The sequence below is a fragment of the Eubalaena glacialis genome, chromosome 3, assembly GCF_028564815.1.
Source record: "Eubalaena glacialis isolate mEubGla1 chromosome 3, mEubGla1.1.hap2.+ XY, whole genome shotgun sequence".
Classification (NCBI taxonomy): Eukaryota; Metazoa; Chordata; class Mammalia; order Artiodactyla; family Balaenidae; genus Eubalaena; species Eubalaena glacialis.
Window position 1 is genome coordinate 166,367,925 of NC_083718.1, and position 18,374 is coordinate 166,386,298.

Here is an 18,374-nt window from a genome sequence, read left to right on the forward strand (position 1 = left end):
TGCACCATCTCTTTTTATCTATAATAAAATGTATTTCTTATATAATATTTCAGGACATAATTTTTAAAATCAGAAATCATGAACAATGGAATTAATAAATGTCACCTTGTACTTTGAAAAGACTTATGCAATTGGTAGACTTTTTAAAATTATGTTATCATTGACATACATAAACTGCACATATATAAAGTATACAATTTAATCAATTCTAACATATGTATCAACCTGTGAAACCATCATCACAATCAAGACAGTGAACATATTTATCTCCCCAATTTTAAAACTCATCAAAGAGATTTAACAAATACAAGGGAATTTTTTACATAACTATAGACTAATGAATTTGATACCTGATCAAAAGTTTAAACTACAGACAATTTTTTTCCTTTAAAAAATGCAAAACAGAATGAAAAGCAAGAATTGAGCAACAATTAAGGAGGACACTGAGAAAATTATCAAAAATTACCAAACAACATCTGGCCCAGAAGGTTTACTGTGTAATATTTCCAACCATTCCTTAAAGAGATAATTCTGTTCCATGTTATACGAATGGTTCTAGAACATGAGAAAAAGGGGAATTTTCCTAATTTGTTCACAATAGCAGATAAAATCCACATCTCTTATCATATGATGATATTACAAAAAGAAATCTCAGGAACATGGATGCAAAAATCACAAGTCAAATACTAGCCTACAGAATTCTGTAAGAGATTAATTAAAATTATGACAATATTAACACTTAACATTATTAAGTATTTACTTAACATTAAGTGTCAGGCACTGTTCCAACACTTTACATAAGTTAACTCACATAATCCTCACAAAAATCCTGGTGCATCACAGAACATACAGGTGAGCTTGGGCTAAGAAGCAATAGGTAAATAAACAGCACAGGCAGGTACTATCATTAAAAATAAAGACACAGAGGGACTTCCCTGGTGGTCCAGCAGTTAGGACTCCATGCTCCCAATGCAGGGGGCCCGGGTTCGATCCCTGGTCAGGGAATTAGATCCTGCATGCAGCAACTAAAAAAGATCCCACACACTGCAACAAAGATCCCACGTGCTGCAACTAAGACCCAGCGCAGCCAAATTAATTAATTTTTAAAAAAATGAAGGGCTTCCCCGGTGGCGCAGTGGTTGAGAATCCGCCTGCCAATGCAGGGGACACAGGTTCGATCCCTGGTCCGGGAAGATCCCACATGCCGCGGAGCAACAAAGCTCGTGTGCCACAACTACTGAGCCTGTGCTCTAGAGCCCGTGAGCCACAACTACTGAGCCCACGTGCCGCAACTACTGAAGCCCGCGCGCCTAGAGCCCGTGCTCCACAATGAGAGAAGCCACTGCAATGAGAAGCCCGCGCACTGCAACGAAGAGTAGCCCCCGCTCGCCGCAACTAGAGAAAGTCCGCACACAGCAACGAAGACCCAACACAGCCAAAAATAAATTAATTAATTAAATAAATGTAAGAAAAAAAATTTTTTTAAAAAATGAAGACACAGAGAGGCTAAGTAACTTGCTCAAGATCACATAGCTTGCAACTAGCAGAGGCAGAACATGAACCCATGCTATATGGTTCCAGGGTCAACACTCTTCACAACGCTATATGACATTATTATTAAAAGAGCACATATCACAAGCATAACGGTAATTCAGGGATGGTTCAAAAATAAATATATACCATATATGTAGATTAACAAAAAATAAACAGGATAATTGTAATAGATAAAAATATTTGATAAATTTTAAGACCCATTCTTAATAAAAATAATTAAAATCAATCATCCTTAGCAAGATAATAGAATATCTATCTTTAGCTAGTGGAGAAGCAGAGATGCTTTCCTGTTTTTAAGAAATAAATGAGGTCACTCTTCACCACTAATACTATTTTAATACTGCTTTGGATATTTTAGCCAGAGCAGAGGGAGTCAGAGACAGAGAAAGAGAGAGAGAGAGAAATAAAATTAAGTATATAAGAAAAAATCTCTATTGCAGTTGTTGCAATTATATAATAAGAAAATATACAGTCTTGCTAATTTTAAAATTAGTAAGACTAAGTGGAAAGAGTCAAGAAAATAAGCAAAAATCTATAGCATTCACTGTTGGTATAAGTAATAACTAATTAGAAACTATAAGGGTAAAATATCTCATTTAAAATACTTAGAAATAAATTTAATGAGAGATGCTTGTGTTCTATGAGAAAATCTGTAAGAATCAATAAGACATAGAAAAAAGTAAGTTAAGTAGAGTTAAAAGTGAAAACTCTGAGAGTTTTCTTAAACAGAAAAAGTGAGTTAAGTAGAGAGAGATGCCAAGTTCCTGGATGGAAAAACCAAATAATGTAATAATGCCTGTTGGACCCTTGTTTTCCAGCCCCAAGTTCTGAGGACTAGCATCAGGTATTTCCATCATTCCCTGTGTATTGAGCTTTAGAAATACAAAGAGATAAGGATGTATTAGAGCCAGTTCCTACCCCTAAGAAGAGACAAACATACAGTTGAGTGCTATCCAATATAAATATCATGTGAGATACATTTGTAATTTTAGATTTCTAACAGCCACATTATAAAAAGTAAAAAGAAACAGGTGAAATTAATTTTAATATTTTATTTAACCTCCAAATATTATCATTTCAACATATCAATATAAAAAATTATTAATATTTTACATATTTTTATATAAGTCTTTGAAATCTGGTGTGTATTTTACACTCATAGCACATGTTAATTCAGACTAGCCACAAATTTAAGTGCTTAATACATGTGGCAAATGGCTACTGCACTGGACAGCACAGATGGTCATTTCAATGCAATTTTGAGTATCAGAAAGGCAAGCATGGGTGCCATGGGAACTAAGAGGAGATATGTCTAACTCAGTCTGGGATAATCAGGGTAGGTTTCCTAGAAGAGATACCTACTTAAACAGGCCTGGGAGGATGAGCAGGAATTAGCCAGGCAAAGGAAGGATGGGAGAAAGGCATTCTAAGCAGCATTAACGGAGAGCATGAAAGTAAGAAAGAGCACTTATACCAGGAACTATCAGTAGTGCTATCCTAGCATAAAGAAGGAAGCAAGAAACACTGAGAAGAGGCTAGAGAAGTACACCATTCCCAAATCTGCCCATTCTCTCCCCAGCCTAAGCCAGGGGAGGGGCAGCAGGGGGAGGAATGGAAGGAGCTGTCCCTGGTTCTGACATCCAAGGCAGATTCACAGTGTAGTTCCACCCAAGCGGGAACTGACCCAGATCAAGTCTATTTCTTTGGGCATTCTGCAGCACACATGGAAGCCCCAAAACCCTACACCTGGGCTGGCAGAACAGGAGAGTCCTTTGGACAGGCTGGCCCTGAGTGGGTTAGAGAATCTTAGGAACATCCAAGTCTAGGAACAGAACTCTGGGATATCGAAGTTAAGGGTCAGGTATGTCCAGGAAAGGCATCCTCTTTAAAATAAAAGTAGATGTAGATCTACTACACCAAATGAACCCCAAAGATGGTAGTCAACCTGTGGTGTCCTATCTTGATCCCTTAGTGAACGTAAATAACAACTCAACTTTCGACCCAGAATCTATCTGGGTGGATGTTACCAAGCTGCTGATCAGTGGAAAGGATAGGGGCAGAATTGACTCCTATTATCTTCCTTCACCTCCATTAATATACAAGGGGGCTCAACGGAAAAGTATTTTTAATAAATATGGCCCCAGTATATCAATGGGCCAAGGAAAAAGACTGTCTGCATAAGTAGGACTATATAATTATCATTCATTCTTAAGAGAGTCAATATAGAATAATAATCCTATATCTATTAATTTAAAAATTTTTATTACGTACTCAATGATCAAGATATTGTGATGGAACTGATACACTGGCATTTTATACCAGTGCGATCCTTTGGAAAGCAATTTGGCAATATTTATCAACAGCCATAACCATGTTTCTGCTCTTTGACTTATAATATTCCACCCAGTTACATACTGAAACACCTGGAATCAGACAAACCTGGGTCAAATCTCAGCTCTACCACATGTAAACATGTGATCTCAAGCAAAGCACAGTCCCACTATTAATTGTAATTTCCTCATCTGTAAAAATCTCATAGAGGACTTCCCTGGTGGTGCAGTGGTTAAGAATCCGCCTGCCAATGCAGGGGACATGGGTTCAATCCCTGGTCTGGGAAGATTCCACATGCCATGGAGCAACTAAGCCTGTGTGCCACAACTACTGAGCCTGTGCTCTAGAGCCCGCGAGCCACAACAACTGAGCCCACACGCCACAACTACTGAAGCCCACGTGCCTAGAGTCCATGCTCCGCAACAAGAGAAGCCACTGCAATGAGAAGCCCGCGCACCGCAACAAAGAATAGCCCCTGCTCGCCACAAGAAGAGAAAGCCCACGCGCAGCAACGAAGACCCAATGCAGCCAAAAATAAATAAACAAATATTTATTAAAAAAAAAAAGAAAGAAAGAAAAGCAAGGAAAAGATAAACCCAAATTTCAAGATGGCAGTTACATCTGAGAGGGAAAAGAATGGGACTGGGTTTTGAAGGAACACAACTCAAAAGGTAAAGGTTAAAAAAAAAAACAGAATACAAAGATAAAAGTAATATTCTTTATCTTTTCTTTTTCTCTTTTTTTTTTTGGTAAACTGAATGGTAGGAAGTTCGGTTATAGGTGTCTGTTACAGCATTCTTCTTTATACTGTATGTATGTTATAAATATTCTCTTGTAACTATGTGATATTAGGCAACTTATTTAGTCTTACTGTGCCTCAGTTTTCTCCTCTGTAAGTCAGGAAAAACAATAACACCCACACCTATAAGGCTGTTGGGAGAATTTAATTGTTTAATATTGATACATATTAAAGTGCCTCAATTTAATGTGTAAACGTTCACGTACTGCCTGTTTTCAGTGTGGTACTCTGTACCTCAATTATATGTACTGTCCCCCAGACTAAGACTGCTTTTATCCTCTCTAGAGAATGAACCTTCAATCTTCTATCAGGTTGCATATAGCAGAGATGGGCAGGCATCTGACGATTGTGAAGCCAGAGAGGATCTAACAGATTTTTACCATTCTTTCAACCTATCTTCCTATTTTCAGCCCCACTTCACCCCCATGTCCAGAGATTCCTGGTGCCTCCTATTCCAAACCTGTGTGTGTATGTGTGTGAAAGAAAGCTTGAGAGAGAGAAAAGGATGGTGGTCCACAGGGAAAATTATCAATAGTTTGCCTTTTGGTTTTCTCCCACATCACTTTAGGATTTAGCTTTCTGGGATATGCAAAGTCAGTGACCATTGGTCCATAGGCTTTCTAACTTCCAAAATTTTGTAAATGTTTTCTCTTTTTTTCAATGTATTATTTATTTACTTATTATTTTATCCATTTATTTTTGTTTTGTGGGGTTAGTGGAAGAAACAGGTAAATATGGGTGTGTAATCCACCATCTTTAATCAGAAGCAAGGTCTCATTCTTAAATATGAGGCAGTGTAAGCAAAGGAAACCATTAACAAACAGCTCATACAGCTCAATATCAAAAAAACAAATAACCTAGGACTTCCCTGGTGGCGCAGTGGTTGAGAATCTGCCTGCTAATGCAGGGGACACGGGTTCGTGCCCTCGTCTGGGAAGATCCCACATGCCGCGGAGCAACTAGACCCATGAGCCACAACTACTGAGCCTGCGCGTCTGGAGCCTGTGCTCCACAACAAGAGAGGCCACGATAGTGAGAGGCCCGCGCACCGCGATGAAGAGTGGCCCCCGCTTGCCGCAACTAGAGAAAGCCCTAGCACAGAAACAAAGACCCAACATAGCAATCAATCAATCAATCAATCAAACTTAAAAAAAAAAAATAACCCAATCAAAAAATGGGCAGAAGACCTAAACAGACATTTATCCAAAGAAGACATAAAGATGGCCAACAGGGGCTTCCCTGGTGGCACAGTGGTTAAGAATCCACCTGCCAATGCAGGGGACACGGGTTCGAGCCATGGTCCAGAAAGATCCCACATGCTGCAGAGCAACTAAGCCTGTGTGCCACAACTACTGAGCCTGCGCGCTAGAGCCCGCGAGCCACAACTACTGAACCCACGTGCCACAACTACTGAAGCCCGCATGCCTAGGGCCCGTGCTCTGCAACAAGAGAAGCCACCACAATGAGAAGCCTGCACACCTCAATGAAGAGTGGCCCCCGCTTGCCGCAACAAAAGAAAGCCCGCATGCAGCAACAAAGACCCAACACAGCCAAAAATAAATAAAATGAATAAATTTTAAAAAAATGCCAACAGGCACATGAAAAGATGCTCATCATCGCTAATTATTAGAGAAATGCAAATCAAAACTACAATGAGGTATCAGCTCACACCAGTCAGAATGGCCATCATCAAAAAGTCTACAAATAATAAATGCTGGAGAGGGTGTGGAGAAAAGGGAACCCTCCTACACTGTTGGTGGGAATGTAAATTGGTGCAGCCACTATGGAAAACAGTATGGAGGTTCCTTAAAAAACTAAAAATAGAGCTACCATATGATCCAGCAATCCTGCTCCTGTGCATATATACCAAGAAAACTCTAATTTGAAAAGATACATGCACCCCATAGCAGCACTATTTACAATAGCCAAGACATGGAAGCAATCTAAGTGTCCATCGACAGATGAATGGATAAAGACGATGTGGCATATATATATATATATATATATATATAATGGAATATTATTCAGCCCTAAAAATGAATGAACTAATGCCATTTACAGCAACATGGGTGGACCTAGAGATTATCATACTAAGTGAAGTCAGACAGAGAAAGACAAATATCATATATCACTTATATGTGGAATCTAAAAAAAGATACAAATGAACTTATTTATAAAACAGAAACAGACTCACAGACATAGAAAACAAACTTATGGTTACCAAAAGGGAAGGGGGGTAGGGATAAATCAGGAGCTTGGGATTAACAGATACACATTATTATACATAAAATAGATAAAACAACAAGGTTCTACTATATAGCACAGGGAACTCTATTCAGTATCTTGAAATAACCTATAATAGTAAAGAATCTGAAAAAGAATATACATATGTATGTGTATGCATATGTATGTGTGTGTGCATATATATATATGTAAAACTGAATCACTTTGCTGTATACCAGAAACTAACACAACATTGTATATCAACAGTACATCAATCAATCAATAAATAAGAGGCAGTGTAGAATAGTGGTTAAGAACACATGTCCTAGGGGACTTCCCTGGTGGCACAGTGGTTAAGAATCTATCTGCCTGCCAGATTTCCCTGGTGGCGCAGTGGTTAAGAATCTGCCTGCCAATGCAGGGGACATGGGTTCGAGCCCTGGTCCAGGAAGATCCCACATGCTGTGGACCAACTAAGTCTGTGCGCCACAACTACCGAGCCCGTGCTCTAGAGCCTGAGTGCCCCAACTACTGAAGCCCACATGCCTAGAGCCCATGCTCTGCAACAAGAAAAGCCACCACAGCGAGAAGCCTGCGCACGACAATGAAGAGTAGCCCCTGCTCGCTGCAACTAGAGAAAGCCCGTGCGCAGCAATGAAGACCCGACACAGCCCAAAATAAATTAATTAATTTAAAAAAAAATTAAAAAAAGAATCTGCCTGCCAATGCAGGGGACACAGGTTCGAGCCCTGGTCAGGGAAGATCCCACATGCCATGGAGCAACTAAGCCCGTGCGCCACAACTACTGAGCCTGCACTCTAGAGCCCGTGAGCCACAACTACTGAAGCCTGCGCGCCCTAGAGCCCATGCTCCGTAACAAGAGAAGCCATTGCAATGAGAAGCCCACATACCTCAACAAAGAGTAGCCCCCATTCACCACAACTAGAGAAAGCCTGCATGCAGCAATGAAGACCAAACGCAGCCAAAAGAAATAAATTTTTAAAAAATTATTAAAAAAAAAAAGAACACATGTCCCAGACTGCCTTGGTTAGTTAATATCTTGGCTCCACCACTTTCCAACTGTGTGACCTTTGTTAAATTACTCAAGCTCTCATTTCCTTCATTTCAGCATCTATAAATTGAAGGTAGTAGCACCTACTTCATTAGTTATTATGATGATTAAATAAGTTAATATTTGTAAGAGCTTAGAACTTGCCCACAACGCTGTAAGTGCTCAATAAATGTTAGCTAACATTATTTGAGGAAAGTCCCCAACATGAAAGTCAGAGAACAAAACAAACTGTAAACACAACTCAAAGTAAATAGAGACCATGCAAATGGAACACAAGAAAACTTCCCCCCAAACTGCATTTTACATTCTCAGAAAAATAAGATACTGCACTCATTAAACGGGAGGAGACTACAACAACAGGACCAATTTAGAGTAAAATATTAAGATAAGTAACATTTTAAATTCATACACGAAAGATAAAGTTGAGAAAATTATCCCAGAAAGTAGAACAAAAAGCAGAGATGGAAAATAGAAGAGAGAATGAAATAAAATTAGAGGTGCCACTCATTAGGTCCCACAGCTGAACAACAGAAGATCCAATTCAGGAGAGAGGAGGGAAACAATGGAAGAGAAGAAATTATCAAAGATCTAATACAAAAAAACTTTCTCAGACCTAAAAGGCTGAGTTTCCTGTAGGGGACCATTCTGCGCTCAACACACTGAGAGGGAAAAAAAGGAGAAAAAAAAACTCACATAAGAGCAGATCACAGTAAAATTTCAAAATTTCAGAGAAAGAAAGAGATCTTAGAGCACTTAGCACACTTTCTTGTTTATTATTTTGTCTGTTTTATGTGAGGGCAGGGACTATGCCCACCCTCCTCACTGATATATCCAGAGCCAAATGCGGTGCCCAGAGAAGAGTAGGTACATAATATTCGTTGAATCAATCTTGCATAATTTTAAAAAATACACCAATCTCTCCACTCACCCTCGGAAACCCCTCATTACTGATGGCAGGCATTTCAGGGCTGGGAAAGTCACTCATTGATTAGACTACTGAATCCCAAAAGGAACACCCAACATTTTTTTTAGATTGTCATTATGCTTGGAAGGAAAGACCTCAGGGTTTGGAGTCCAAAATCGCTAAAGCCGAACGCGGCTCTTACTTACAAGCTTGTGGGACCTGGGATTACTCAACCCGTTCAACAAAAACTTACTGACCACCAGCCATGGGGCCGGGGTGCATGTGGGGAAGGGGTACTTTGGTGATAAGTACAAAAGAGTCCTATCCCTCCAAGAGTTCATGGTTGAATAGGGAGACCAACGAGGAGAAAAAAAAAATTACCACAGCCTCCCGACGCGTCATTCCCCACCCTCTCGAGCCCATTTTCCACAGAGCTTCAAAATATCGTTTCAAAATGAACACCGGCTTAAATCACTTGCCTGCTTAGTGTGCTTCCATGGCGCTTCTGTGCCCTCAGGATATAAAGTCGCTGAGTTCTGGAAGGCCTCAGGCATCCCTGCCGCGCGCCTCTCACGCGGCTCCTTCTCACCATGGCGGCCTCTCAGGTCTATCTGCGTCTGCAACTAGCCAGGTTGCCCAGCTGGGATCTGATTGGTGAGCGTGGAGGAAGGACTGAGCATGCGCGACCTAGCCCCTCCTCCCACCTCTCACTTCAGAGCCTCAGGGCTGCAGAAAGCTGGCCTTCTTGCAACAGCTGACTCCCCATTCTGCAGAGGTTTAACTGACATTCAATAACTGCAAGTGGGCAATCTGATGAGTTTTGACGTAAGTATACACGTTACCCCATCACTACAATCAAGACAATGAACATATCCATCACCCTCAAAAGTTTCCTCCTGCCCTCGGTAATCCTACCTCTTGCCTCTCCTTGCCTTCCCCTCCTGCAACCACTGATCTGCTTTCTGTCACCAAAGATGAGTTTTCATTTTCTCGTATTTTATATAACTGGAATAAATTCTTTTTTTTTTTTTTTTTTTTTTTGGCTGCTTCTTTCTCTCACCATAATTATTTTGAGATTCACCCATGTAGTTGTGTGTATCAAGAGTTCATTGTGGGCTTCCCTGGTGAGGCAGTGGTTAGGAATCCACCTGCCAATGCAGGGGACACGGGTTCGAGCCCTGGTCCAGGAGGATCCCACATGCCGCGGAGCAACTGAGCCCGTGCGCCACAACTGCTGAGCCTGTGCTCTGGAGCCCATGAGCCACAACTGCTGAGCCTGCACGCCACAACTACTGAAGCCTGCAAGCCTAGAGCCCGCGCTCTGCAGCAGGAGAGGCCACGGCAGTGAGAAGCCCGCGCGCCGCAACAAAGAGTAGCCCCTGCTCACCACAACTGGAGAGAGCCCGCGCATAGCAACGAGGACCCAATGCAGCCAAAAATAAATAGATAGATAGATAAATAAATAAAAATTTTTAAAAAAAGAGTTCATTGCTTTTCAATGCTGAATAGTATTCCATTATGTGGCTATATGACCATTTGTTTATTCATTCTCATGTTGGTGGGCATTTGAGTTGTTTTCAGTTTGAGACCATTACAAGTAAAACTGCTATAAACATTTGTCTACAAGTCTCTGGGACAGTTGCTTGGGTAAACACCTAGGAGTCAAATGACTGGGATTTAGGGTAGGTGCATAACTTTAAAAGAACTTAAAGAACTTTTTAAAAAGTAGCCAACCTGCTTTCCAAAGTGACTGCCTCACTTTACATTCTCACAAGTGTTAGAGAATTCCAGTTGCTCCACATCGTCCTGAACAGTTGGTACCCACAATCTTTTTAATTTTAGTCGTTCCAGTGGGAGTACGGTGGTATCTCATTGTGGTTTCAATTTACACTTTCCTAATGACAAATTATGTTTATTTCCCATTTGCATATTTTCTTTTCTTTTTTAAAAAAATTTATTTACTTATTTGGCTGCGCCGGGTCTTAGTTGTGGCACGGCATTTGGGATCTAGTTCCCTGACCAGGGATCGAACCCGGGGCCCCTGCATTGGGAGCGCTGAATCTTAACCGCTGGACCACCAGGGAGATCCTCATTTGTATATTTTCTTAGGTGAAGTGTCTGTTCAAATCTGTCAATCATTTTTAATTGGGTTATTTGTCTTCTTAAGTTGTAGGAATTCTTCATATATTCTAGATAAAGTCCTTTATCAGATATACATTTTGCAAATATTTTCTTTCAGGTTATGGCTTGCCTGTTCATTTTCATAGCAGTGTCTTATGAAGAGCAAAATTTTCAATTTTCATGAAATCCAATTTATTGATTTTTTTTTCCTTTTGTATTTGATGCTTTTTGTGTTATGTTTTAAAAATCTGGGTCACTGAGATTTTCTTCCATGTTTTCTTCTAGAAGTTTTACAGTTTTAGCTTTTACATTTAGTTCTATCATCCTTTTTTTTTTTATAAATTTATTTATTGATTTATTTTTGCTGTGTTGGGTCTTTGTTGCTGTGCATGGGCTTTCTCTAGTTGCGGTGAGCGGGGGCTACTCTTCGTTGCAGTGCACAGGCTTCTCATTGTCGTGGCTTCTCTTGTGGAGCACAGGCTCTAGGTGCGCAGACCTCAGTAGTTGTGGCACGTGGGCTCAGTAGTTGTGGCTTGCGGGCTCTAGAGCTCAGGCTCAGTAGTTGTGGCACACGGGCTTAGTTGCTCCGTGGCATGTGGGATCTTCCCAGGCCAGGGCTCGAACCCGTGTCCCTTGCATTGGCAGGCGGATTCTTAACCACTGCACCACCACGGAAGCCCTCTATCATCCTTTTTGAGCTACTTTTTATATATGGTGAAAGGTAAAGGTCAGGTTCATCGGTTCATCTTTTTTTAGCACAAGTCTATCCAATTGTTGAAAAGATTCCTCCAGTTAACATGCCCTGGAACTTGTGTTGAAAATCAATTAGCCATTTATGCACGGGTCTATTTCTGGACACTTTATTCTGTTCCATATATCTATCTTGATGCCAACTGTCTTGATTATTGTAGCTTTATAATAAGTCTTGAATCAGGTAGTGTATTCGTTACCTATCGCTGCATAACAAATTACCACAAATTTGGAGGCTTAAAACAATATACGTTTATTATCTCACAGTTGCTGTGGGTTAAGGATCCAGGCATGTCTTAGATCATCTGCTTAGCATCTCACAGGCTATAGTCAAAGTGTGGGCTGGGCTGGGTTCTCATCTGGAGGCTTGACTAGGAAAAAAAATCCACTTTCCAGCTCCTGTGCTTGTCATTTGGTTCACTGCAACTGTATAACCAAGAGCTTCTGTTTTTGTTGACTGGTGGCTGGAGGCCACCCTCAGGTCCTAGAGGCCGCTCACATCACAACTCCTTGCCACATTGGCATCCCCAACACAGCCGAAAGGGAGAGAGAGAGAGAGACGGGGCGGCGGGGGGTGGGGGGGAGGACTTTCTAGTGAGTCTGCTAGCAAACAGAATCGTATATAAATTAAGGTAATCACAAAAATAACATCCTATCACGTTTGCCATATTTTATTGGTTACAAGCAAGTCACAGGCCCTGTCCACACTCAAGAGGGGAGGGATTATACAAATGCCTTAACACCAGGATGTGGGGACCATAGGGCCATCTTAGACTACATCCTCCACAGATAAGTTCCAAATATGTTTTTCTTTTCAAAGTTGTTTTTGGCTATTCTAGGTCCTTTGAATTTCCAAATAAATTTTAGAATTAGCAATAAATTTCTACCAAAAAAGCTTGCTGAAGTTTTTATTGGAATTTATTTATAGATCAATTTGGGTACAAATAACACCATAACACTATCAAGTCTTCTGATCCATGATCATATTGCATCTCTTCATTTATGTAGGTCTTTAATTTCTATCAGCAATGTTTTCTAGTTTTCAATGTACAGATCTTGCACATTTTTTTCAAATTGGTTCCTAAACACTTATTTTTGATGCTATTTAAATGGGATTTAATTTTTTTTTCCATTTTATTCTAAATTGCTTAATCAGTAAATTTGGAAAAGTAGACTCTTCCCTTTGTGGAAAACCAAGGTTTTCCTGTGCTTACTATGACTAGGAAGGCAAGCATGTTAAGTAAAGGGGAATGTTACACTCCCATTTGCCCTCACTTCTAAGCAAGTCCTCTTATCTAAGTCTTATCAGCAATAAAACTGACATCTTGCTCTTCGTCCAACTATCTGATATCTATGGCTATTTTTCAGTTGGTTCTGAACTGTTGTAGGGAAGGGAGTGTGATTTATTAACCCCCTAAAACCTCAACATCTCCTCCATCTGACTGGTGAAGCCTACTTGCTTCCTGTGTTCATGACAACTTCCTGACATTCCCTCCCATGTGTCCTTGCTTGCACTTCCTGTGATGCATGTGGCAATACTTAGCTGCTCTCCTTTGTTAATATAGCCTTCTCCACCCTCCTCCTCCTCCTCCCTCTAAATATGTAAAAGTCTCAAAAGCATGAAGAAAAACCCATACTTATCTTTGTAGCCCCAATGCTTAACACAATGTTAAGCAGGCAATAGGTATTCAATAAATGCTTGCCTAATGAATTATGACCACAAAATGACATGACTTCAGTCTTGAAAAAGGGTAACTGTTAGTTATGTAATAGTTAATGAAATAACAGAACACAAAATCCTGTACGCATTAAGATTACAACTATATAAAAATGTGTGTGCATTGAAAGGTGATATGTAAAATAAATTGCCGTTGTGTTTGGTATCTTTTTAACAAGAATTTTCTTAACCTTTCACTATTGCTGATGTCTGAATTGCCTCCCCCGACACACACACATGTGGGTTCGGGGTGGGGGTTAATGTCACATGGGACACCGAGACTCTGAGGGCAACCAAGTGAAGGAAGTTAGAGAAAGCAGGATTAAACACGAGAGAAACCAAGTCCAAATGCCAACCAAGTCCAGGGGCCAGGAGCAGGGTCAAGGAAAGAGATCACAGAGACTGGAGTTCAGAATTAGAAGAGACAGGATCACTGGTGAGCAAAGTTTAGGGTGGAGGGGAGTTCAAGCATGACTTCCTTAAATATCTGTGGGAGTCGTTTGTTTCACTTATGATTTTAAAAATTTTTGCTATTTTAATATTTTCTTTTAATTTAAGTTGTTCCTATTATTATAGTCTCCTCTTGTTTAATGAATGCAGTATCTTCTTTTATCTTTCCGAGAATATAAAATACAATTTGGGGGGCTTCTCGTGGCACAGTGGTTAAGACTCTGAGCTCCCAATGCAGGGGGCCCAGATTCGATGCCTGGTCAGGGAACTAGATCCCACATGCATGCCACAACTAAGAGTTCGCATGCCACAACTAAGGAGCTGGTGAGCCACAACTAAGGAGCCCGTGAGCCACAACTAAGACCTGGAGCAACCAAATAAGTACATAAATAAAATAAATATTAAGGGACTTCCCTGGTGGTGCAGTGGATAAGAATCTGCCTGCCAATGCAGGGGACACGGGTTTGAGCCCTGGTCTGGGAAGATCCCACATGCTGTGGAGCAACTAAGCAACTACTGAGCCTGCGCTCCAGAGTCCATGTGCCACAACTATTGAGCCTGCATGCCGCAACTACTGAAGCCCACGTACCTAGAGCCCGTGCTCCGCAACAAGAGAAGCCACCACAAGGAGAAGCCCGCACACCTCAACGAAGAGTAGCCCCTGCTCGCTGCAACTAGAGAAAGCCTGCTCACAGCAACGAAGACCCAATGCAGCCAAATAAATAAATAAATAAAATTTAAAATTTAAAATCTTAAAATAAATAAATATTTTTTAAAAGACCCAATGCAGCCAAATAAATTTTAAAAATTAAAAAGAAAAACAATTTGGGGGGGAAGTTTTCTTGTGCTCCCTTTGCATGGTCTCTATTTTCTTTGAGTTATGTTTACTGTTTGTTTTGTTCTCTGACTTCTGTGTTGGGGAATTTCCTCAAATGATATTAGTTAACATCTATTGAGCATCTACTATATGCCAGACACTGCGTGCTGGTTTCACAAAGATGAATAAGACAAAGTTCTAAGCAGGATAAATACAAAGATTCCTAGGCCTATTAAAGTGTTGAAAATCAAAAACAAAGAGAAGATACTAAGAGCAGCCTGTACTGGTCAGGGTTCCCCAGAGAAACAGAACGAATAGGATATAGACATAGCTATAGTTAGATATATAGATATATATACTGATGGCTTCCAAATCCCTTTCTCCAGTCCATATATACCACCCTCAAATCAAATCCATCCAAAATTGAACTCATCACATTCTTACTTCCCACAAATCACAAATCTGCTTCTTCTGTGTTCATTTTCTCAATGGCACTATTATCTACCCAGCTACACAAGCCAGAAACCTGAGAGCCCTCCTAATGAGTCTACTTCCTTCCCTGCACTCTCTATATCCACTTTCCCCAAGTTCTGCTTCTTCTAAATTCTGAATATCTCGTGTTCATTCCTTCTCTCCAATTGCACTATCACTGCTCAAGTTCAAGCCTCATCATCTTTAGCTTGAGCTACCACAGTAAAACTCTCAGAACTTCAGCTTCAAACTACCCACAACACTACTGACAGCCTAAGTAACACAAATCAGACTGTGCTATTGTACCTGTGGACAAACTCTAAACTCCTTAGAATGCCATGCAAGTCCTGTCCTGTCCTGTCAGGAACTGGTGCTTGCCTCTGTGGTCCAGCCTTATCACTTCCACTTCCCTTATAATCCAAGAGTACTGAAATTACTTGTAATTCATCCCAACAAGTCATGATCTTTGTTTTCCCCTCCGTGCCTTTGCCCATGAAAAGAATCCTTAGAATGCCTACTTCCACCTTGTTCATTTATAAAACTCTTATTTATTCTTTATAAGACATCTCAGTCATCATTTCTTCTAAGAAGCCTTCCTTGATCTCCCCAAGCTGGGTTAGCAGCCTCTCTAAGTGGTCCCATGGTTATGTGTATATATTTCTCATAATACTTAGCCCTTAAAGCTACCTTGTTACATATGTGGCCCCCAAGTTTACAAGTGAACCTTTCAATGACCAGAACTTGTGTCTTTCATCTTTATATTTCTTAGCACATAATAGGAGCTCCAAAAATGTTTGTTAAACTAAAATAATTTCTTTCCTTCTCCAGTCAATTTGTAATATAGTTGCTAGCTTCCTCATCTGATTTTGTCCCTCTTCTCCTTAAAGATTTGCCAATAGCTTCTGGAGAATAAAGTCAACATAGAGGAAATCAGAGCCAAGAGATAAAGAAAAAGAGACAGAAGAGGAACATGCCTTGTCTGTGACTTGCCTACTTGCTGGCCACTCCCTGACACAGGAGTCATTATGTGACACATCCCCCAGGGACTGATTCAAGGATGGACATGAACAGGACACAAATGGAGGGGGAAGAAGTGGGAGGAAGGCCATTTGGACTCACTTGAAACACACAAAATAATGGGGTTCCCGTAAGAAAGAGGGATTCTATCACCCAAAGAAGTAATAAAGGAAAGAATTGAAGTAGATAAAAATTATAGCTAATCTACTGTAAGGGAACAGTGTGTCTAGAATCCCCTTGTTCCCCACTTATCCACCTGGCAAAGTCTGACTCATGCTTCATGATCTATCCCAAAATTCATGACTCTGTAGTCTTTCCTGACTCCCCATGACAAAAGTTGTTGTTTCCCTTTTTAAGTTCCTATAATTTCACGCTCAGTAGCAGGTATAATGAAGTTAGATAGGCCTGGCTTCAATTCTAACTTTGACTCCTCATCTTTAAAACGGGGATACCACCATCAACCTCAAAGGACTGTGGCTGCGATTAAAGATGTCAGTATAAAGTGACTGCATATATTAGGCACTCAGATGTTAATCTTGCTCCCTCCTCCTCCCCACCTTATGCCGTATTAGAATGAATTCTTTGGAGAACTAAGTTTTTACTCTTCTGTATTCCCAGCACCTAGGCAGAGCTTGGCATGTAATTGATAATGATAATTGTTTGATAATAGACAAATATGGAGAGGGGGATACTGTACCGATGGAAAAAACAATTACCTGTAGTAAAGTTGGCTGTATGTAGGACTTGCTCCTCTGGTAAACTATAAATTCCCTGAGTATAAGGGCCACATTGTGCAAATCTCTGCATTATCCTTGCCATGACTTAACAAAAGGGCTTTGCTGGTAAGAATTAAAAGACTTGAGATTGGATAGCCCCAGGATGGGTGAATTTGGGCAGCTCTTCCTCTGAAGAAGTCAGTCTTATAAAGTACGTGGCTATGCTGCCCTCTGAAGACTACAGATTTTTCTCAGAACATCACTGAAATAGATCTCCCTATTAAGAGCTATACCCAGAACTCTAATGAAGCTTTAAGTTTTCACATGTGAAATGTTGCAAGAAGCTCTTCTAAATTTCCCAAATAACAATTTCTAAAAATAGGGAGACCCAGGAGTTAAAAACACAAAGTTTTCTCATTGTTCTTCTTTCTCAAATTTCTTATCCTGAGGAAACTGTTTTTAAAAAGTAAGCATGGGGAATTCCCCGGCGGTCCAGTGGTTAGGATTCTGTGCTTTCACTGCCGAAGGTGTGGGTTCAATTCCTGGTTGAGAAACAAAGATCCCACAAGCTTCGCGGTGTGGCCAAAAAAAAAAAGTAACCATGTGTATTGCTATTACAGTATACGCTATATTTATTAGACAATTGACAAGAAAAACAATGTTTGGCACAAGAATGCCAATTTATTCTTTTATGGACACATGAACACAAAATATCCCTGCAGGCCAAAAAAAATTGCAAAATTTAAACAACCATCATCTTATCTCAACTCGGGGATACCACCCCTCCCTTAATAGTTTAGAAAGTACCTCGTATTGCTAGAGACATACATCCAGTCCAAATTTAATAAAATACATTTTAGAACATTACAGGCCTAACAATATAGAAACAAAAATGACACCATTAGTCAAATGAACAAATGCAAACATTTTTCAGCTACTAGACATAGAAAGAGCATGAATACGTCAATAGCAAGGGGTAAGAAAATGGTTAATCGATAACAAGATCTTCCCTTTAATTTTACAAGGAAAAAATCCTTGGAGTTGAAGCAGTATTGATACAATGCCCTCAGCCTCCACTTTCTTAAAATGAAAGCAGAGCTACCACCTTGCCATTGAGCAAGAAAATCTTACAGCACATCCACAAAGGGTTGCTAGGGCAGGGCAGAGAGGGTGAGCCTGGTTTAACAGTGGATTACCTTTTCCCACAGGAAGGGTAGGTAGCTGAGCCAGGTAGGTAAGCTCTGATATAGGCTGGGCACCAGATCTTAAAATACAGACCATACAGAATATGTCTGCTTGTAAATCATCTCCTTTGGAAGCAGCAAATAGAATTTACAGTAAGAATGAATATGTTCTGCCTGCCCAGACTGCTGGGCAGCTAGTTCACTCTACAGCTAACAACAACAACAAAACATAATTGGTTCAACATTTG